This window comes from Colobus angolensis, unplaced genomic scaffold (assembly GCF_000951035.1).
Source record: "Colobus angolensis palliatus isolate OR3802 unplaced genomic scaffold, Cang.pa_1.0 Scaffold119, whole genome shotgun sequence".
NCBI classification, from domain to species: Eukaryota; Metazoa; Chordata; class Mammalia; order Primates; family Cercopithecidae; genus Colobus; species Colobus angolensis.
Window position 1 is genome coordinate 514851 of NW_012113030.1, and position 19140 is coordinate 533990.

The following is a 19140-nucleotide window of genomic DNA, read 5'->3' on the forward strand; positions in this document are numbered from 1 at the left end:
GAGGTTGCAGTGAGCCGAGATCACACCACTGCACTCCAGCCTGGGCAACAGAGTGAGACTCCATCTCAAAAAAAAAAAAAAAATTAAAATATTAGCCGGGCACGGTGGCACATGCCTGTAGCCCCAGCTAATTGGGAGGCTGAGGTGGGAGAATTGCTTGAGCCCAGGAGTTCCAGGCTATAAAGTTCCAGGCCCTCAGCCCTCATCTATCAAGTCCAAGTCTCCCAGGTCACTGCTCTGGGCATGAGTCTTTTGAGAGTGTACCCTAGTCAGGCCTGGCATTTGCCACTGCTTGGGAAGCACTGTGGGCAGCAGCTGCAGGTGACAAAATCACAGTCAAGTGTATTTGGGGCTTAGCCACCTGTGCTGCTCTCTTGGTTGGTGGGAGGTTACTGGTGTGCTGAGGAGTCAAATGTGTTTTCAGAAGGTGACCTTGTGCCTTAGGTTTATGTCATCTGTGCCTTTGCTGACATCATCCTAGACTCCAACAGCCAGACCAGGGGATAACAAATGCAAATGTCTAACAGTAATTAACTCTTAGCGGCAACCTCAGCCTGGGGCTCCCCTTTCCAGGGCTTGTGGCAGCTACATCAGGCCCTGCTACAGCCTCTTGTCACTGAGAGACCTCTCCCACATCCAGAGATATGAGGGAAAGTAGGGAAATGTGCATTTAGACCAAGGAAATGCACTGTCCCAAATGGCAAGTGGACTGGCATAAACTCTGGTGAAGCTGCTGACGTCCCTTTCGAGCAGTTACCACAAGAAGATCGTTTGGATTAGGGGCATGCTTTCCACAGAAATCAGGCTCTGGCCTTACTGCAGGGGGGTGACCTGTAAACCTCAGAGTTAACATAGTGGTTTAGGTTTTACCAAGTGCACTGTGGTGATTAAGCCTCCACTGAGGACTGGAATGAGGAAGAAAAGGAGAAGCAGAAGAAGAACAGGAAAGACCTGTTCCCTCGGCAGAGGAGGGATGATCTGGGGAGAGCCCCAGCGAACAGCCCCAGAGTGCCGGGCCTAGCTGGGGTTTCCCAGGGATAGAGGCCGTGAGCAGCAGCACGGATGTTGGCCGCGTCTAGCCGTCTGCTTGATAACTACCTCAGAGACCTGTTTGCCCCACTCGGTAAAACTGGGGCCACGCTGCTTGGGCAGCCTCCAGCCACCTGGCTGCCACTTTTTCTAGGAACTCGTACAAGTCCTCATCAAGAGGAAAGGCAAAACAGTGTCGGTGAAGATGGCTGTGTGGCATTTTGTAAGTGACAGTGGTCAAGCTCTAAGTTGTGGATGGACACAGCAGGGGGCAAAATCGCCTCCTCTGAAAAACGGCCTAGTGATCCTAATGGATTGGCTGTAGAGACCCATCATTGCAGAGGGACCTGGGAAGGCTGCCTGCTTCTCTTTGCCTCTGTGTCCCCAGCCACCTGAGAACATGTGCTTCAAGAGGGAACCCAAGGAAGAAGACTGTACAGGGTCCATGTTATTGCACCATCTCCTGTCAATTTAGGAGACATTTTCTTAATACTTCTTATTGATCAACGAATAGTTTTGCGCCCCTCCTATAAGTCAGACCCTGCTCTGGGGCATAGGGTGATGACCAAGACAGACTAAGTCTCCCCAGGGGCTAAGAATTTAGGCCCTTGCAGAGTATCTCCTCCAAGTTATTGAGCTGCCACTGAGATATCTGTGGCCACTTTGCATCCTGTCTGCATCCAGCAGGGTGGCAGTCCGGCCTTTACAGAAGCAGATTGGGCATGAAGATGTTTCTTGTGGAAAGCCAGCTTCCAGGCCTCCTTCCTGGGAGGGACTCTGTGAGGGCCTTCAGCAGGTCCTGAGCAGATGCCTCTAATGATTCAAAGCTACCAACAAAACCATAAGAGGCCCCTTTCCTGCCGCAGACTACGTGGAGATCCCTTCTGGGTTTTTCTTTTTTCTTTCTCTGTGAAGTGTACTTAAAAAACAAAAGGTCGTTGTAAAACAGGGTATTATGCTGTTTCTTCTAAAGCAGGAGAGGCTGCAGGTGCTCACAGCTGATTTCTCATTTCTGAAAAACCCCAATCCAGGCCTACCTTGCAGGGAGGGGCTTCCCGGGAGAGAGATAAATAGTCCTGTGAGGCCCTGTCCAGACACTGGCACACCAGACAATCCAGCAACACTGCGAGTCGGGAGGACCCTGCTGAACAGGTCATAGCCAACAGCTCCAGGTGGCTGCATCTTAGCACCAAAGCCCCAGCCATGCACTTGCTCTGTTTCAAGTCTGGCCTCAGGAAGACTCAGGAGACAAGAGCCCTGACTACAGAGGCACAGAAAGGGGCACTCGCATCCCCAGGCTTCCAGCCGTTAGAGTCAAGTGCTGGGACTTCCAGCTCTCCCACAGTCAGAGCCTGACTAAATTCTCAGTCCACAGCTGAGTAATTTACAGCCTCAGTTTTTCTCTTCTGAAAAAATGGGTATAAACCACAGGATCCGTCTCAAAGAAGTGCTATGAGGAATAAATGACACAATGCATTTAAAGTGCTGAGAAGACAGCAGTTAACGCTGTGGCAGCGGAGTCTGGCAGAGCCCTTCCAGAACGACTCTTTAGTGCTGTCAGGTTTCCCCAGCATCCTCACCAGTCACTACCAAAATGTGATTTCCTGCGAACATTGTCACCCAAGGAGTGTGGTCAGACAGGCAGAAGCCAGGCAGAAGCCAGCCCGAAGTTTATAAATGTACCTCTTCAGCCAAGGCAGAGCAGGTGAGGCCCTGCATCACCTGCGCAAGGCTTGTGGTTCAGGCAGGGAGACAACGTCCTGCTTCTTTCCAGGTGACCAGGTTCTTCCTGGGTGCTCATTTCCTTGTGACACCCATAGACGGCAGCTTTTCCCAATGGGGGTCCCTGGCCTGTAGGGCAAGTCCTGCCCTGGCTAGAGCCCTCTCCTCCTGGAGGAGCACACACGATGGCACCAAGCTGCTCTGACCCTGCCAGGAGCCAAAACAGTCTCTGGAGCTCTGAGGGGCGCTCCAGGCTCAGAGTCATCTCCCACACCTTCCCTTCCCATCCCGAGGCCTGCAGAGCCCTCAAGGGCTCAGCGGTCCTGGCTCAGCTGGACCCCAGCACAGACGGGGCGGCCTCTGACCTGCACCCAGAGCCTGCTTCCCGGGGCTTCCTCACACCAGTGTCCTAGGAGGGGGTGGCACAGATGGAGAGAGGCGGAGGTGCCCAGGGGGCCAGGAGAAAGGGGAGGAGAGACTGGGAAATGAAGCCCTTCTGGGGCTGCCAGCCCCCCTCTACAGCTTTGGGCCATGCCAGGGGGCCCTGAAGTGAGTGAGCCCCGACAGAAAGCCCAGGCTCTTCTACCTTCTTTTCACATTCTTTTAAAACAAAATGTTGTGGGTGTATATATTTATGGGGTACATGAAATATTCTGATACAGACATAACGATGTATAATAACCACATCAGGGTAAACGGGGTATCCATCACCTCACACATTCATCATTTCTTTGTGTTACAAACCCTCCAATAATAATATTCCAGTTTTGTTTTTAAACGTGAGATGGAGTTTCGCTCTTTTTCTTTTTTTTTTTTTTTTTTTGAGACAGAATCTCACTCTGTCGCCCAGGCTGGAGTGCAGTTGCGTGATCTCGGCTAACTGCAAGCTCCACCTCCCAGGTTCACGCCATTCTCCTGCCTCAGCCTCCCAAATAGCTGGGACTACAGGCGCCCGCCACCACACCCAGCTAATTTTTTTGTATTTTTAGTAGAGACAGGGTTTCACCGTGTTAGCCAGGATGGTCTCAATCTCCTGACCTCGTGATCCGTGCACCTTGGCCTGCCAAAGTGCTGGGATTACAGGCGTGAGCCACCGTGCCTGGCCGGAGTTTCACTCTTGTTGCCCAGACTGGCCAGGCTGGCGTGCAGTGGTGTGACCTTGGCTTACTGCAACATCTGTCTCCCAGGTTCAAATAATTCTCTTGCCTCAGCCTCCCGAGTAGCTAGGATTATAGGCGCATGCCACCACACCCAGCTAAGTTTTGTATTTTTTTTTAGTAGAGATGGGGTTTCACCATGTTGGCCAGGATGGTCTCCATCTCTTGACCTCGTGATCTGCCCACCTCAACCTCCCAAAGTGCTGGGATTATAAGCATGAGCCACCGCACCCAGCCCACTATTCCAGTTATTTTAAGATGTGCATAAATTATTATGTTATCACACACTAGATTTTATTGAATCTACCATTTCACATTCTTATTGAGAGAGTGTAGCCTCTTGAAGCCTACTGGTGCAGGAGGGATTTTACAACCTTCCTGTGGCTTTTGTCACCTGTGGAAAACTACAAACCAGCTTGCCTATCCGATGATTGGAACCAGGAGGATTGCTGGCCTTGGGTCTGGAAATCCTATCCCGTGTGTCTTCGTTCCTTCCTTCCCCTGGCTAGGCCCCAGAGGGGTGGGGAGGCCTTCCTGGGCCTGGCACCAGGGCTCCTGGGCTCCCAGCCAAGTGTCCAGGGGACACTCCTCCTGGCATCTGGATCCTTCTTATCTTCCTGAGACATAGGAGGCTCCTGCTCTGGAGACGACTGAAGGGAAAACACCTGTAATTCCAGGGCCTTGGAAATAGCCTGCTCCAGCCTGCCTTCCCAGGAGAAACTGAGGAAGGACATTAGTCTGAAGCATTTCTCTTTCGGTTTGTGCTACGCTGGGCCTGTCCTCCTGTCATGCGGCCCTCACCAACCAAGGACTGAACGAGAGAGACTCCACGTGAACCTGCCCAGCACACAGCAGGTGCCTCGTGGACATTCTTCCCCAAGGTTCCAGGCCAGCCAGGCACTGCATTAACCAGGTTCAGATGAACTTCAGAACATACGCATCTGAGCTGTCATAGTTCTTTTTGTTTTGTTTTGTTTTGAGATGGAATTTCACTTTTTTACACAGGCTGGAGTGAAATGCCGCGATCTCGGCTCACTGCAACCTCTGCCTCCTGGGTTCAAGCCATTCTCCTGCCTCAGTCTCCCAAGTATCTGTGATTACAGGCTCCTGCCACCACGTCCAGCTAAATTTTTGTATTTTTAGTAGAGACGGGGTTTCACCATGTTGGCCAGGCTGGTCTTGAACTCCTGACCTCAGGTAATCTACCCACCTTGGCCTCCCAAAGTGCTGGGATTACAGGCATGAACCACTGCATCTGACCCATAGTTCTTAAATTTAAAATCTTGATATGCTGCTGGATATGCAGCTTGATTTCTTTAAGCCAACATGGCCTGACTTTTTCAGATTCTCAGCTTGTGTTAGAGGGCTGTTGGATGTTCTTTCTATGCAGAAAGTAGGCCTGCCTTCCTCTGTTTTGTAATCGCCACCCCATCCCTGTCCAACACACACACCCACACAGCCACAATTACGCCGGCTCCAGCGACGCAGGAACCAAGTGGAAGGTCAAGGGCTGGAGCTCTGTTTCCCTCCCCTTGAAGCTGTTCAGTTTGCTCTTGTCCCAGCCCCTGACTGAGCTGCCAGCCCAGAGCAGGGGCAGCCCTCCCCCATGCAGTCAGGGCCAGAGAAGCATAATATTCCTGTCCCGGGTGCAGCCTTAGGTGCAGGAGCGTTGGGAATTTTCCATCTTGTTCTGCAGCCTGGCTTCTTAGGTCATCGTCCTGCTGCTGACATAGGCCTGGGTTGGGCGAGTTTCCTGCAGGTCAGCAAGGGTGCGGAGGCAGCGCCTGAGCCTGCTCAGGGCCTGGCTTCCTGCCCACTGTGAGGAAGGGCGGAGGAGGGGTTCAAGGCCTTAGCCATCCCTTGGCCCAGAGCCTCAGGCCAAGCAGCCTCTGCCCCTGCCCAGGCCTGTTTCCTCCCAGCCTCCTGCTCTCCTGTTTCCTGAAGTTTCCCTCTGGGTGACTCCCGGTTCTTCCAGAAATCCCCTCCAGGAAATTTGCTTGTTGCCACAAAATAATGCAAATCTGTTCCTGGGGCCGCCCAGGCAACCTGCAGTTTCTGTCTCCCCAAGACCTGAGGAGGGAGGACGAGGAAGGTCCTGGGCCAGTCAGGGTCCCTTTTCCAGCCACCACCATGAGGACAAAGGATAAGCCGCACCCTCATCACCCTCTCATAAGGTGCAAGAGACAGGTCCTGGCTTTGCCTCTAAGGGAGCCAGCTCCACCCAGGGAAAGGCCACACAGAACCCTCAGAGGCACCAAGATCTTTTTTCTACTTAATATCTAAAACAGTCTGAATATATTAAAGTTTATGCTCATATTTGGCATTTGTTTATCTGTTTCTCGAACTTCAACTCCTTGCTGTGTCTGGAGCAGATAGTGAAGGCCCATGGATAACACTTCTGCGTGCCACAGTCCTGGGTGGTGACCAATGCAGGGATGCACAGGTGCCGTGTGGCCTTCTGCAGGCCAGGCCCCACGGAGACCCACAGTCAAGGTGGCCTGAGACCCTTGAACAAGGAGCTTGTGGCCAGAGGAAGGCTAAATGCAGCACCTCTACCTCTGGGGCTAGTGCCAGGGTCCCACCTGAATGCTCTGCAGTTGGGTCCTCCCAGGCCGTCTCCAGAGGAGAATGCAGATGGGCTAGGGAGGGAATAGACCAGCCTGATGCAAAACCCTCTCAGCCCACCCCTGTCCACGCAGCCCTTGTGTTCCTGGGCTGAGGGTCTTGTGAGAACATCACTTGCTCTTGCCTCCCTTCCTTTCTTGCTGCTGCTGCCTCCTGAGGTCAGGCCATGACTACTCAGGAGAGGAAGGCTCCTGCTCCTAATGAAGGAGAGGTGGTAGGGGCACACACCTAGCCGCTACCAGGTACCAGGTCCTCGGAGGTGCTTGAACACTACCCCCTTGACTCTCAATAGCAATCCGATGAGGTGGATGTTTTGTTGCCTGACAGATGGGATTCCGAGGCTCAGAGATAGTGACTTGCCCAAGGTCACACCAGTGGTAGGTGGTGATTCAAAACCAGGTCTCTGTGCAGTTCAATGACCATGGAGTCTTGCCCTGTTGCACAGGGCTTCTTGTGTCACACACAGCCCTCGCTTTGTGAAATCTAGCACAGTTGACCCACATTCTCACCCAAATCCAAACTCCAAGTTTCAGAGCTTCTTTGCATCCACAAAAGGGGGCTCAGAAGCCCCCTTGAGGCCTCAGAAAGGACACAGACCGAACAAAGCTTATGGCCTAATAAGAAGCAAATCAAAGTAACATTGCCTTATGATTTAAAAGTAGTACGTGGGCCGGGTGCAGTGGCTCATGCCTGCATTCCCACACTTTGGGAGGCTGAGGCAGGTGGATAACCTGAGGTCAGGAATTTGAGATCAGCCTGGCCAATATGGCAAAACCCTGTCTCTACTAAAAATACAAAAATTAGCCGGGCATGGTGGCTTACACCTGTAATCCCAGCTACTTGGGAGGCTGAGGCAGGAGAATGGCTTGAATCCAGGAGGGGAAGGTTGTAGTGAGCCGAGATCGCACCACTGTACCCCAGCCAGAGCAACAGAGTGAGACTCTGTCTCAAAAAATAAAAAAATTAAAAATAAATAAAACTAGTATTTGCCTCCTGGTGGATGGCATTATCCAGCTAATTTATTCACTGTGGTTGGCTATGTGGGTCTTACAGGGAGGGGTTTAGGGCTCTGGGGCTGGGCTTGTGGACCTGTCTCCCACCAGGCAGCGCAGCCCCTTCTAACTTTGTCACATGGCAACTTTCATGGGATGCAAGGCCACAGACCAGAGCTAGGATTGGGCTGGGCTGGGGAGAGGATTATCAAGGGTAAACCTCTGCCTCCCACAAAGGATACTGAGCTACAGCGCTGGTGCAGTTCGGCAAGTCCCAACACAGGCCTCACTGTGCCCAGCCCCTCAGCGAGGGCCTTGGGATGGCCCCACAGATAGAGCACCTCCACCCCATCCCCGGGCTGCAGTTCAGGACCTAGGAGGCAGAAGGCTGTGGGTGACTAAGACCCTTAATTGAGCCCTGCAAGCTTGTGCGATGAGCCTGTCTAGCCGCTAACAAGCACCCTGTGCCTCTGCTCGGTCGGCCTCTGACCCTGGAAAGGGTGGCTGGTTGAGGGCAACGTCCTTGACCTGCCTGAGCTCCTCCTTGGGCCCTGCATTTCATGCTGCCCTTCCTCAGCAAGCAGGTGCACACCCGTTCCTCGGCATCTGCAGTCTAATATTAATAGCTGTGGGATGGGCAAAGAACGTGTGCCTTACTGCCTCCAGGTTCTTAGCAGCTATAAGCTCTCTCTGTTGCCTGGTTGGTTTTAAATGTTTCTTCTGGAATATTCATCTTTGTCCACTGACGGCATCGCCATAAGCTGTAACTGCTAAGAGGTCAAGGACTTAGGCGCAGGTAAAATGCATTTTAGCCTTGGAGACCCAGACGGACCCAAAGAGATCCTCACGTCTGCTCTGTTTAGGCTATTTTCCTGGTGGAAAGAATATGATTGCTGATTTAGGGGAGAAGGCCCTCAAGCCTCTAGCACTGCCTTTGCTTCAGCTGTGGGAGCACAGGGAGAGCAGGTGGGATACAGGGGAAGACCCCTTTTGAGGTTTTGTGGTGGGGTGGAGGAGGCCGATACTCACCAGAGGAACAGATCTGGGGTCTCTGGAGCTGCCATGCCCCACAGTGGGCCACCAGCTCCCAGCCTTCCCAGTGGCTCTGCACCAGCTCCCAGGGCTCTCAGCCCACCAGGCACCTGCATCACAGCATCGCCTGGGTCATAAGCTGAGTTTGAGAACCATCGCCCTACACGATCTGACCAGCCCAGGCTAGCGGCAGCTGTGTGCAATGTGCCTACTTCCTCCTCCCTAAACAGCTCCTTCCCCACCACATTTCTGTGTTTATGGCTAGAAATTCCACAGCAGCTGCATTTCTCAGTATCCGGGTGATCTCTGCAGAACGAGCCTCTAGGCCTGAGGCAGCAGCAACCTCCTTCCAGGGGTCCCTGTCAGAGCCTGCCCCCCCTCCAAAACCTCAGCAGGACCTTGCTCTGTGGGACGCTGGCCAGGTTGACAACATAGGAAAACCCTGAGGAAGTTGCAGAGGCAGTGGAAGAGGCAGCCGCGGAGGCGGTGGGGAGGAGGAGGTGCCACAGAACCCTGGCGTTTGCCCCTTATGCTATCCGGCTGCCCCCCGCCCCATCACCACCACCCAAGTGGAGGCCCTGGGTCTACTCCTCGGCACAGACTTAGGCCTCTCCCCTCGGGTGCCCGCTGTACCTCATCCCAGTCATCCACTTCCTTCTGGTTCCCAGATTAGCCCCTCCTCTGCACCTCTGTGCCAGGTGGGCCTCCCCAGCCTGCAAATTTGGATTTATCCTCAAAGCCTCAGCTCCTTCATATTTCCAGGAATCCTTCCTGCCACCCTGACAGAGAATTTTTTTTTTAATGGAGTCTGGTTCTGTTGCCCAGGCTGGAGTGCAGTGGCCCATCTCAGCTCATTGCAACCTCCGCTTCCTGGGTTCAAGCAATTCTCCTGCCTCAACCTCCTGAGTAGATTACAGGCGCCCACCACCACGCCCGGCTAATTTTTGCATTTTTAGTAGAGACAGGATTTCACCATGTTGGCCAGGATGGTCTCGAACTCCTGACCTCAAGCAATTCACCTGCCTCTGACTCCCCAAGTGCTGGGAATACAGGCGTGAGCCACCACGGTGGCCATGAAAAGGGCTTTGAGTTTCCTTTCTGGAAATCTAAAATCCTTGTGAATTATGTTAGGGCAGGTATGAAATTCAATAATTGGTCCTGCCCCAACGTACTCATTTGACAGGTCATTTACCCTCATGGTCTATATTTTTTCAGGTCAAATGCAGGTGCCACACTGAGTTATGGCCTTGACTTCCACAGCCTCATTCCACTCAGGATGAAACGTGATTGGTTCCTGCGGTGAACAGAAGTGACAGAAGTAAGTCCTCAGGCAGGGAACGGTGTGGAAGCAAACAGCCTGGGGAGGGAAGGAGGCCTAGGCTTTCCCAGCCAGTGGCTCAGGGCACCCTGCAGACCTGCGGGTCCCCTCCAGGCTGAGCCTTCATCCCTGTGACCCCTCCTCTGAGAAAGGGCACCCCAGGCCCGAAGCCTCCCCAGTGCACAGGGCTGGTTTCTGATGAGCTGCCCCCTGAGGCTGGCCTGGCAACACCAGGTACTGACCTGCACAGGGCCTTGGTGTGATTTGGAAAAAGGTAACTCATCGTCCAGCTGGACACAGCCTGACCCCCACGCCTCAGCCCACACCTGCATGCTATACACAGCAGCCCTGACCCCAGGAAAGTCCCTAAGATTTGTAGGGAAAAGGAAAGACAGACACAGTACATGCTCCACCAGGGCCCTTCTCCAGGGCCTCCCCAGCGCATCCCTTCTCTTCCTGGCTCCACCAGAACCCAACTGGGTGAAACCTGGGACCCTCATTCCCCTTGGTGAGACCCTGAATCCTGGAGGGGGCTGGACTTGTCCTTCATCCTGGGATTCTAGGTCAAGTTCTTAGCTCCTGGCTCCTCTTCAAGGCCCGGCTGGGAGACGTCTCCTCCTCCCGCTCCACCCCTCCGTCCCCTCCCACAGAGTCCACCACACAGGAGGCAAGGCCAGCGGGCTGGGAAGTACCGGCAGTGGCTGGCAGCTTAGAGTAATCAGTGCCGCCTGCTCCCACAGAGGCGAGGCTGCCTGCCAAGGCCCTGCCTTCTACTGCTGTTGGCAGCTCCTAGGGCCACAACAGAAGCTCCCAGCCTCCCTTCACTGGGGGAGAAGCATGAGCTGAAAACAAAAGAGGGGATTAGAGCCCAGATGGAGCGACCTGAGCTCAGGGTGGGGTCCCCAGGGGCACCCCCTCGTCCTTGCCCTTCAGCTCCTTGCCCTCAGCCGTCTCTGTGCGTCTCCAGCCAGCAGCTGCCTTGCTGGCCAGCGGTTTCTGTTGCAGGAGCCTCTTGTGCTCAGGGGCTGGGCACAGGGCCTCAGCTGTCCTGCACAACCTGTTTCAAGTGATTTTGCTTTTGAGGAACCTGCCCACCCAGGACTTCAAGGGCCTCTGCTGACCCATGCGTGTCCCAAGGCCTCTGCCGCAGCCCCATTCCCCGCACGGCCCCCAGCTCCTGCTCACTTATGGCTGGTCCTGGGCTCCCGTGGCCAAGGAGAGTTGGGCAGACATTGGCAGATGTGTCTCCTTTGTCCCTGGAGTGATTCCAGGCTTGGCTCAAACTCTGAAAGGTGAACCCAGCCAGGGGTGTCTCGGAGGCCCAAGTGTCCAGCCTGTCTTTCCCCAGCCGTGACTCCACAGGCTTCCAGTGTACACCATCTCCTTATACATCCCCCGAGGACCCTGGCCTACGGAGGGAACACTGGCTCATAGCTTATGACTTCAGCGACTGTACGGAAGATAGCAGGAGCAGACCCATCTCACTGTTGGGGCAGCTGTGGACGGTCATGGGTCTATCTCGGTTCCAGCCAGGCTCTCAGCTCACACAACCAGGGTGCCACAAACTGCCCGGGCCAGATTTTCAAACCCCTGAGGTAGGAGGAGCCACCACCATCCTGTTTCTCCTCTGGGACTCACAACCTCCCCCTACTTCCAGCCTGAGAGTTCTGGTCCACTGGGGAATGCGACTTTTAAAAGTCTTGGCCCTGTGAGCATCTTGACCTCAGCAGCACATTGTTTTGTTTTGTTCCCATCATTTCCTCCTACCCAGCACAGGGCACAGCATATAGCAGGTGCTCAATAAACATTTGTTGGGCCAGGTATGGTAGCTCATGCCTGTAATCCCATCACTGTAGGGAGCTAAGGCAGGAGGAGCTCTTGAGTCCAGGAATTCGAGACCAGCCTGGCCAACATGCTGAAACCCTGTCTCTACTAAAAGTACAAAACACTAGCTGGGCATGGTGGTGGGCAACTATAATCTCAGCTACTCAGGAGGCTGAGGCAGAAGAATCACTTGAACCTGGAAGGCGGCAGAGGTTGCAATGAGCCAAGATCATCATGCCACTGCACTCCAGCCTGGGCGACAGAGCGAGACTCTGCCTCAAAATAGTAAAATAAAATAAGTAAAAAATAAATAAATAAATGTTTGTTGAATTGATTAAGTGCCAATACGTTTTTGAGCCCATGGCCCAGCCCTATCCCATCAGCCAGGAGCAGGCTTGGATCACTTGGTCCTCAGGAGATTCATTTGAAAATAGCCACTTGATTCCAGAGAGAGTCTTTTCACCACAGAGGCTGCTGTAGGCAAGGGACTTACCCTCCATTTTTCTTAAGAGGTGTGAGTTTAGCAAGGAGCAGTATGGGGCTCCCAGGTGTCGCATGTCATCCACAGGACACTGGAAGGGGCTGCTGACCACTCAGCCCGCCTTCCTGCTGAGAAATACCCCAACTGCCCAGCACTGGTCTTGCGGTCAAGAATGAAGCTTCCCATCGGCAGCCCCTCTCCTCTCTCCCAGCCTTTCTGTGTGCGTGAATGGGAAGGGCGGCCACTTCCTTTATGGTTTGTCTGACTTCTCCCTGAGGTCCAGTTCAACTTGAACTTTGGCATTCAAAGCAAGACTGGAGAGAGCAAGAGAGTGCTGATCTAGAATGTTCTGTTCTAGGGCTATCTCGGCCCCTCAGAATGTATCACAGCAGGATGGTCTCGGGTGGTGAGAAGTTATCCACTGGGCATCCTGGAAATACACTAAGGGTTACAAACACCTGTCTGAAGAATGTTCTGGCCAGGGTCTGCCTGTGTGCAAGAAGGTCTCAGGGACTGGAAGGAAGGACCTAATCCTTCCCATGCTGAGGTACAGAATCTCCCCAGAAACAGAACCAGAGGAAGAGGCATGCTGGGCTCTTGGTGCTGCCCTCTGTTCTGGTTCTGGGCGATGCCCAGCCTGAGACACGGGTCCTGACCTTACAACGGACTCAACTCACCACCCCTACCCCCTTGGGAGGCAGGTGGCATCATCGAAATGCAGAAAGAAAACATTTCCTATCGTGAGCTTCTTCCCTGGGGCCAGACTTCCCTGTCACTGCCAAAGGGACTGGATAACCCCCAACCAACCCAGGCTCCCACAAGATCCTGCCAGTTTTCTCCTTGCCCCTCTATGAGATAAATCTTCCTTAGAACTCGAGTTGCGTCACATCATTCTCTTGTTCAAAACCCCAACGCCCCAGTGGGCACAGTGCTGCCTCGTACGTAAAACCTCAACTCTTCAGTCTTACGTCAAAGCCTCTCCTTAGCTGGGCGCAGTGGCTCAAGCCTGTAATCCCAGCACTTTGGGAGACTGAGGCAGGAGAATCACTTGAGCCCAGGAGTTCAAGACCAGCCTGGCCAACATGGTGAAACCTTGTCTCTACTAAAAACACAAAGATTAGCCGCACATGGTGGCATGCACCCGTAGTCCCAGGTACTTTGGAGGCTGAAGTGGGAGGATCAGTTGAGCCTTGGGAGTTCCAGGCTGTAGTGAGCTGTGATTGTGCTACTGCACTCCAGCCTGGGTGACAGAGCCAGATGACCCTGTCTAAAACAAACAAACAAAAAAAGCCTTTCCTGCGTAACCCAAACCAAACCATCTTTCCAGTCTTGTCACTAGCTCCCCTGTACATTGGCCAATTTGTCCTTCAATGTTTTGTTTGTCCATCCACTCATTCATCTATATTTATCACGAATTGAGGCTGATAGGGATGAAAATTATCTTTCCATTTGTGAAGCTGCAGGGACAAGGAACAAGGAGGTGACCCACGTAACCCTTGACAGATGCTGACATAGGCGGTGGCCTTGGACTTCAAACATTGTTAAGTATTTATTTTCGAAGATATTCATTTTATTATATGGAGGAATTTATAAAATAACATAGTTAAAAACTATTTTCAAAAATAAAATTATTTAAAATAATTATATGTGCATTAGAACAAATAAAACGTGTTTATATTGGTTATTTCAATATTTAAAAATAAAAAAGAAAAACATTATTCTTGGTACATATTCCTGTGCTCAAATCACTTTTTTTTTTGTGAGATGGAGTCTTACTCTTGTTGCCCAGGCTGGAGTGCAATGGCGCAATCTCATCTTACTGCAACCTCCTCCTCCCGGGTTCAAGTGATTCTCTTGCCTCAGCCTCCCCAGTAGCTAAGATTATAGAAGGCCACCACCATACCCAGCTAATTTTTGTATTTTCAGTAGAGACAGGGTTTCGCCATGTTGGCCAGGCTAGTCTTGAACTCCTGACCTCAGGTGATCCACCTGCCTCGGCCACCTAAAGTGCTGGGATTACAGGTGTGAACCACCATGCCCAGCCTACTTGAATTTCTTTCTTTCCTCTTTCTTTTTCTTTCTTTCTTTCTTTCTTTCTTTCTTTCTTTCTTTCTTTCTTTCTTTCTTTTTCTTTCCTTCCTTTCTTCCTTCCTTTCTTTCTTTCTCTTTTTTGATGAAGTTTTGCTCTTGTTACCCAGACTGGAGTGCAATGGCATGATCTCAGCTCACTGCAATCTCCGGCCCCTGAGTTCAAGCGATTCTCCTGCGTCAGCCTCCCAAGCAGCTGGGATTACAGGTGCTGGCCACCATGCCCAGCTAATTTTTTGTATTTTTAGTAGAGATGGGGTTTCACCATGTTGGCCAGCCTGGTCTTGAACTCCAGACCTCAGGTGATTCACCTGCCTCGGCCTCCCAAAGTGCTGGGATTACAGGCGTGAGCCACCACGTGTGGCCTAATCACTTTCTTAACCATATCTGACTCTAAATACCATGGCACTGATATTTTTCTGAAAAATGCATTATTTTTAAACATAGATTTATTATTTTTAATTTTTTGTAAAATTTCCTGCAATTCTCTTTAAAGTTGCATTTTAAAGTTAATAGATTTGACATTTTTGACACTTAAAGACTCTTCCCCATAGAACGTAATCTGAAATCAGAATTAACCCTCTGTGTAAGTGCTAAGATATCTGGTAAGAATCTCGGAGAAAATTCTGCTAAATAGAGGATATTCTCAATTCTAATTTTTAAATTTAATTTAATTTTTATTTTTTGAGACAGAGTCTTGCTCTGTCGCTCGGGCTGGAGTGCAGTGGCTTAAATCAGCTCACTGCAACCTCTACCTCCCGGGTTCAAGCAATTCTCATGCCTCAGCCTCTAGAGTAGCTGGGATTACAGGCATGCACCACCACGCCTGGCTAATTTTTGTATTTTTGTAGAGATGTGGTTTCACCATGTTGGCCAGGCTGGTCTTGAACTCCTGTCCTTAAGTGATCTGTCTGCCTTGGCTTCCCGAAGTGTTGGTGTTACAGGAGTGAGCCACCATGCCCAGCCTCAATTCTAATTTTTTACATTGCAACTTATAAATCTTTCATGGGCTCTGAGTTTCTTGTTTTTATTGTATTTTTGTAGACACGAGGTTTCACTCTGTTGCCCAGGCTGGTCTCAAAGTCCTGGCCTCAAGCAATCCTCCCACTTCAGCCTCCCAAAGCGCTGGGGTTCCAGGCATGAGCCACCTCCCCCAGCATGCTCTGAGTTTCTAAAAGAACATTTAGCAGCTGGGAGGGGTGCAGCAGTGAAAGTGCGGGCCTTTGTTGGCTGTGTGACCTTGGACAGGGAGCTTCATCCCTCTGAGCTTTAGTTCCCTCCTCTGTTAGACAGGGTCGACTCCACCCAGCCTGCTTGCATGGTGAGGGTTTAAGGACAATGGACACAGCAGATCCCACACAGTCTTGATACTTACAGATTCTCAATGCCTCGGTGTTACTGTTGTTCCCACGTGCCAGCCTGAACTTAGCATCCACTGCTGGCTTCCTCCTTCCCGCTCTCGGAATGGACCCATTGGATCCTGCCTCCGTAGAGGCCGCAGAAAGCTTCTAGGTTTCACACAGCCAGTCACAATTCAATGTCTGGGGTTTATCCTGTGCGGAGTGCTGTCCTAAACACTTTACATGGATTAACAAACTTCATTCTCATAACAACCTCTAGGATCAATATGATTATTGCTGGGTTCCAGATCTTGATGCCTAAGGATACCCAGGTAGTCAATGCTGGAGCTGGGCTGTGCACCCAGGCAGGCTGGCTCCTCGCCCACAGGCCCTACCAGAGGTCATCCCTCCTCTCTTCCAGCTTTGTGCCCTGTAGGAGCTGCTGTGTGCACTGCATGGACGCCACCCTTGCCCTCTGGCCCCCTTTTGGTCATGGCCAGTGAGGAACCCAGCAGACATCAAAGGGAGGGAAGGGGTGGGGAGTCCCCTGCAGTCCTCCCCGCAGAGTCGCCCAGGCTGGGCTGGACCTAAAAGGAAGGTCACGGCCCCTCTCAGGCAGACTCTGTCCCACGGGGTGTTCCTCTTGCTCCCGTCCACCCCTCATTGCTGCACAATCCCTACTTCTCCTATTCCCCTCACGGCTTTGTAAATAGTGTCTTTGTAAATGAGCCAGCCACTCCCCCATGCTGCCTGTCAGCTACAGGCTGAGCAAGGCTTAGCTTGTCCTTGGGCCTTACTTGCTTACTGCTTCTTGTATGTTTAATTTCATTTACTTATTTTTTGAAAAGATTTCAATGTGTACAAAAGGATATGCAGTGAAAAGCCCCTCTCCCTCTCTCAAACATCCAGTTCTTCCCACAGGCAACTGTCAAAATAGTTTTTGGTGGGTTTTTAAAAATTGTGGTTAAATATACATAGCATAAAAGTTACCATTTTAGCCATTTTTCTTTTTCTTTTTTTCAGACAGAGTTTTGCTCTTGATGCCCCAGACTGGAGTGCTGTGGTGCAATCTCGGCTCACTGCAACCTCCGCCTCCTGGGTTCAAGCGATTCTCCTGTCTCAGCCTCCCAAGTAGCTGGGATTACAGGTATCTGCCACCAAGCCCGGCTAAGTTTTGTATTTTTAGTAGAGACGGGTTTCACCATGTTGGTCAGGCTGGTCTCAAACTCCTGACCTTAGGTGATCCACCCTCCTCAGCCTCCCAAAGTGCTGCGATTATAGGCATGAGCCACCGCACCCAGCCCATTTTAGCCCTTTTTTTTTTTTTTTTTAATTTATTTTTTTGAGACCGCGTCTCTCTCTGTCGCCCAGGCTGGAGTGCAGTGGCGCGATCTCGGCTCACTGCAAGCTTCACCTCCCGGGTTCATGCCATTCTCCTGCCTCAGCCTCCCGAGTAGCTGGGACTACAGGTGCCCTCCACCACGCCTGGCTAATTTTTTGTATTTTTAGTAGAGATGGGGTTTTACCGTGTTAGCCAGAATGGTCTTGATCTCCTGACCTCGTGATCTGCCCACCTCAGCCTCCCAAAGTGCTGGGATTACAGGTGTGAGCCACTGCGCCCAGCCCCCATTTTAGCCATTTTTAAGCGTGCAGTCCAGTGGCATTAAGTCTATTCGCATTGTATGCAACCATCGCCAACATCCATGTCCAGAACTTTCTCATCTTCCCCAATTGAGTCTACCTGTTAAATAAACACTGTCTGAAATGGGTTTTTGTGAATCCTTCCAGAGGCATTTTATGCACATTCAAGCAAATACGTAAATATTCTTCCTTTTTAAAAGCATGCAAATTATTATTTAAAAAAGTATTGTGGGGTGGGGGCCTGGCCTGGTACCTGCTGCCTGTAATCCCAGCACTTTGGGAGGCTGAGGCAGGAGGATCACTTGAACCCAGGAGGTCAAGACCTGCCTGGGCAATATAAGGAGACCTCGTCTCTATGAAAAATTTAAAAATTAGCCAGGTGTAGTTCCAGCTACTTGGGAGGCTGAGGTAGGAGGATCGCTTGAACCCAGGAGGTCAAGGCTGCAGTGAGCCATGAACACGCCACTGCACTGCAGCTTGAGTGACAAAGGGAGATCTTGTCTCAAAACAAACAAACAAACAAACAAAATTGAAACAACCCTACCAACAAGAAATTATTTTATTTAACTTGGATATCATTTCACATCAATACATAATGCAAATTGTCATCTTTCTGTTCAGCCTCCTCATCGTGTGGATACTCGTATGTATTTAGCCTTTCCCACACTGATGGAAAGTGAGGGCGTTTGCAATGTTTTGCTATGCTGATAGCCCCACAGTCAGTGTGGTTTACTTCTAACCTCCTGCTTCCTCTCCCAGCTCATGGCCGCGTCTTCTCGCGTTTCCTCCGCTCAGCCTCCCTGCAAGGTAGACCCCCAGCCCATGACTTCAGGGCCTTGGGCCCTCAGGCTTTCCTGACCCTCTGCTGCCAGACTTGCTGTCCCCTTTCAGGAGACTCCCTGTCCCTTCATTTCTCGCTCTGCAGGTGGCCCAGCACATGTCTCCCTGGGGCCCTGCCTCCTGGGCTATTGGCCTGTGTTCCAGATGTGACAAGCCAGAGCAACACAGACAAGTGAAGAGGGCACCAATTGCCTGTGTATCCTTGGGTGCGGTCAGAGACTCCTGGGAGCGCCCACAGGGCATCTGCAGAGGTGGGGCTGATCTCTTGTCCACAGAGACGAGGAGTCCAGCACTAGGTTTCCAAACTTTATTCCTTCACAACTGAATTTGCTGCCACCTACCCTGGGAGTCCAGGCTGCTGATCGCCGATTTATCTTTCCTTCCACACCCTATTCTGTTTTCCTCTCCAACACTGCAGCCATCATCCTCACCTTCTTTTTTTTTTTTTTTTTTTTTGAGGCGGAGTCTTGCTCTGTCACCCGGGCTGGAGTGCAGTGGCCGGATCTCAGCTCACTGCAAGCTCCGCCTCCCGGGTTTACGCCATTCTCCTGCCTCAGCCTCCGGAGTAGCTGGGACTACAGGCGCCCGCCACCTCGCCCGGCTAGTTTTTTGTATTTTTAGTAGAGACAGGGTTTCACCGTGTTAGCCAGGATGGTCTCGATCTCCTGACCTCGTGATCCGCCCGTCTCGGCCTCCCAAAGTGCTGGGATTACAGGCTTGAGCCACCGCGCCCGGCCACATCCTCACCTTCTAATTAAAAAAAGTATTACATTCCTTCTGGTAAGAGACAGAAAAAAAAAAGAATTACATTAAAAAGAGAGAGAGAATGGGCTGGGCTTGGTGGCTCATGCCTGTAATCCTAGCACTTTGGGAGGCTGAGGCAGGCAGATCATGAGGTCAGGAGTTCAAGACCAGCCTGGCCAACATGGTGAAACCCCGTCTCTACTATAAAAAAAAACCAAACAAACAAACAAACAAACAACAACAACAAAAAACTAATTAGCCGGGCCTGGTGGCAGGTGCCTGTAATCCCATCTACTCAGGAGGCTGA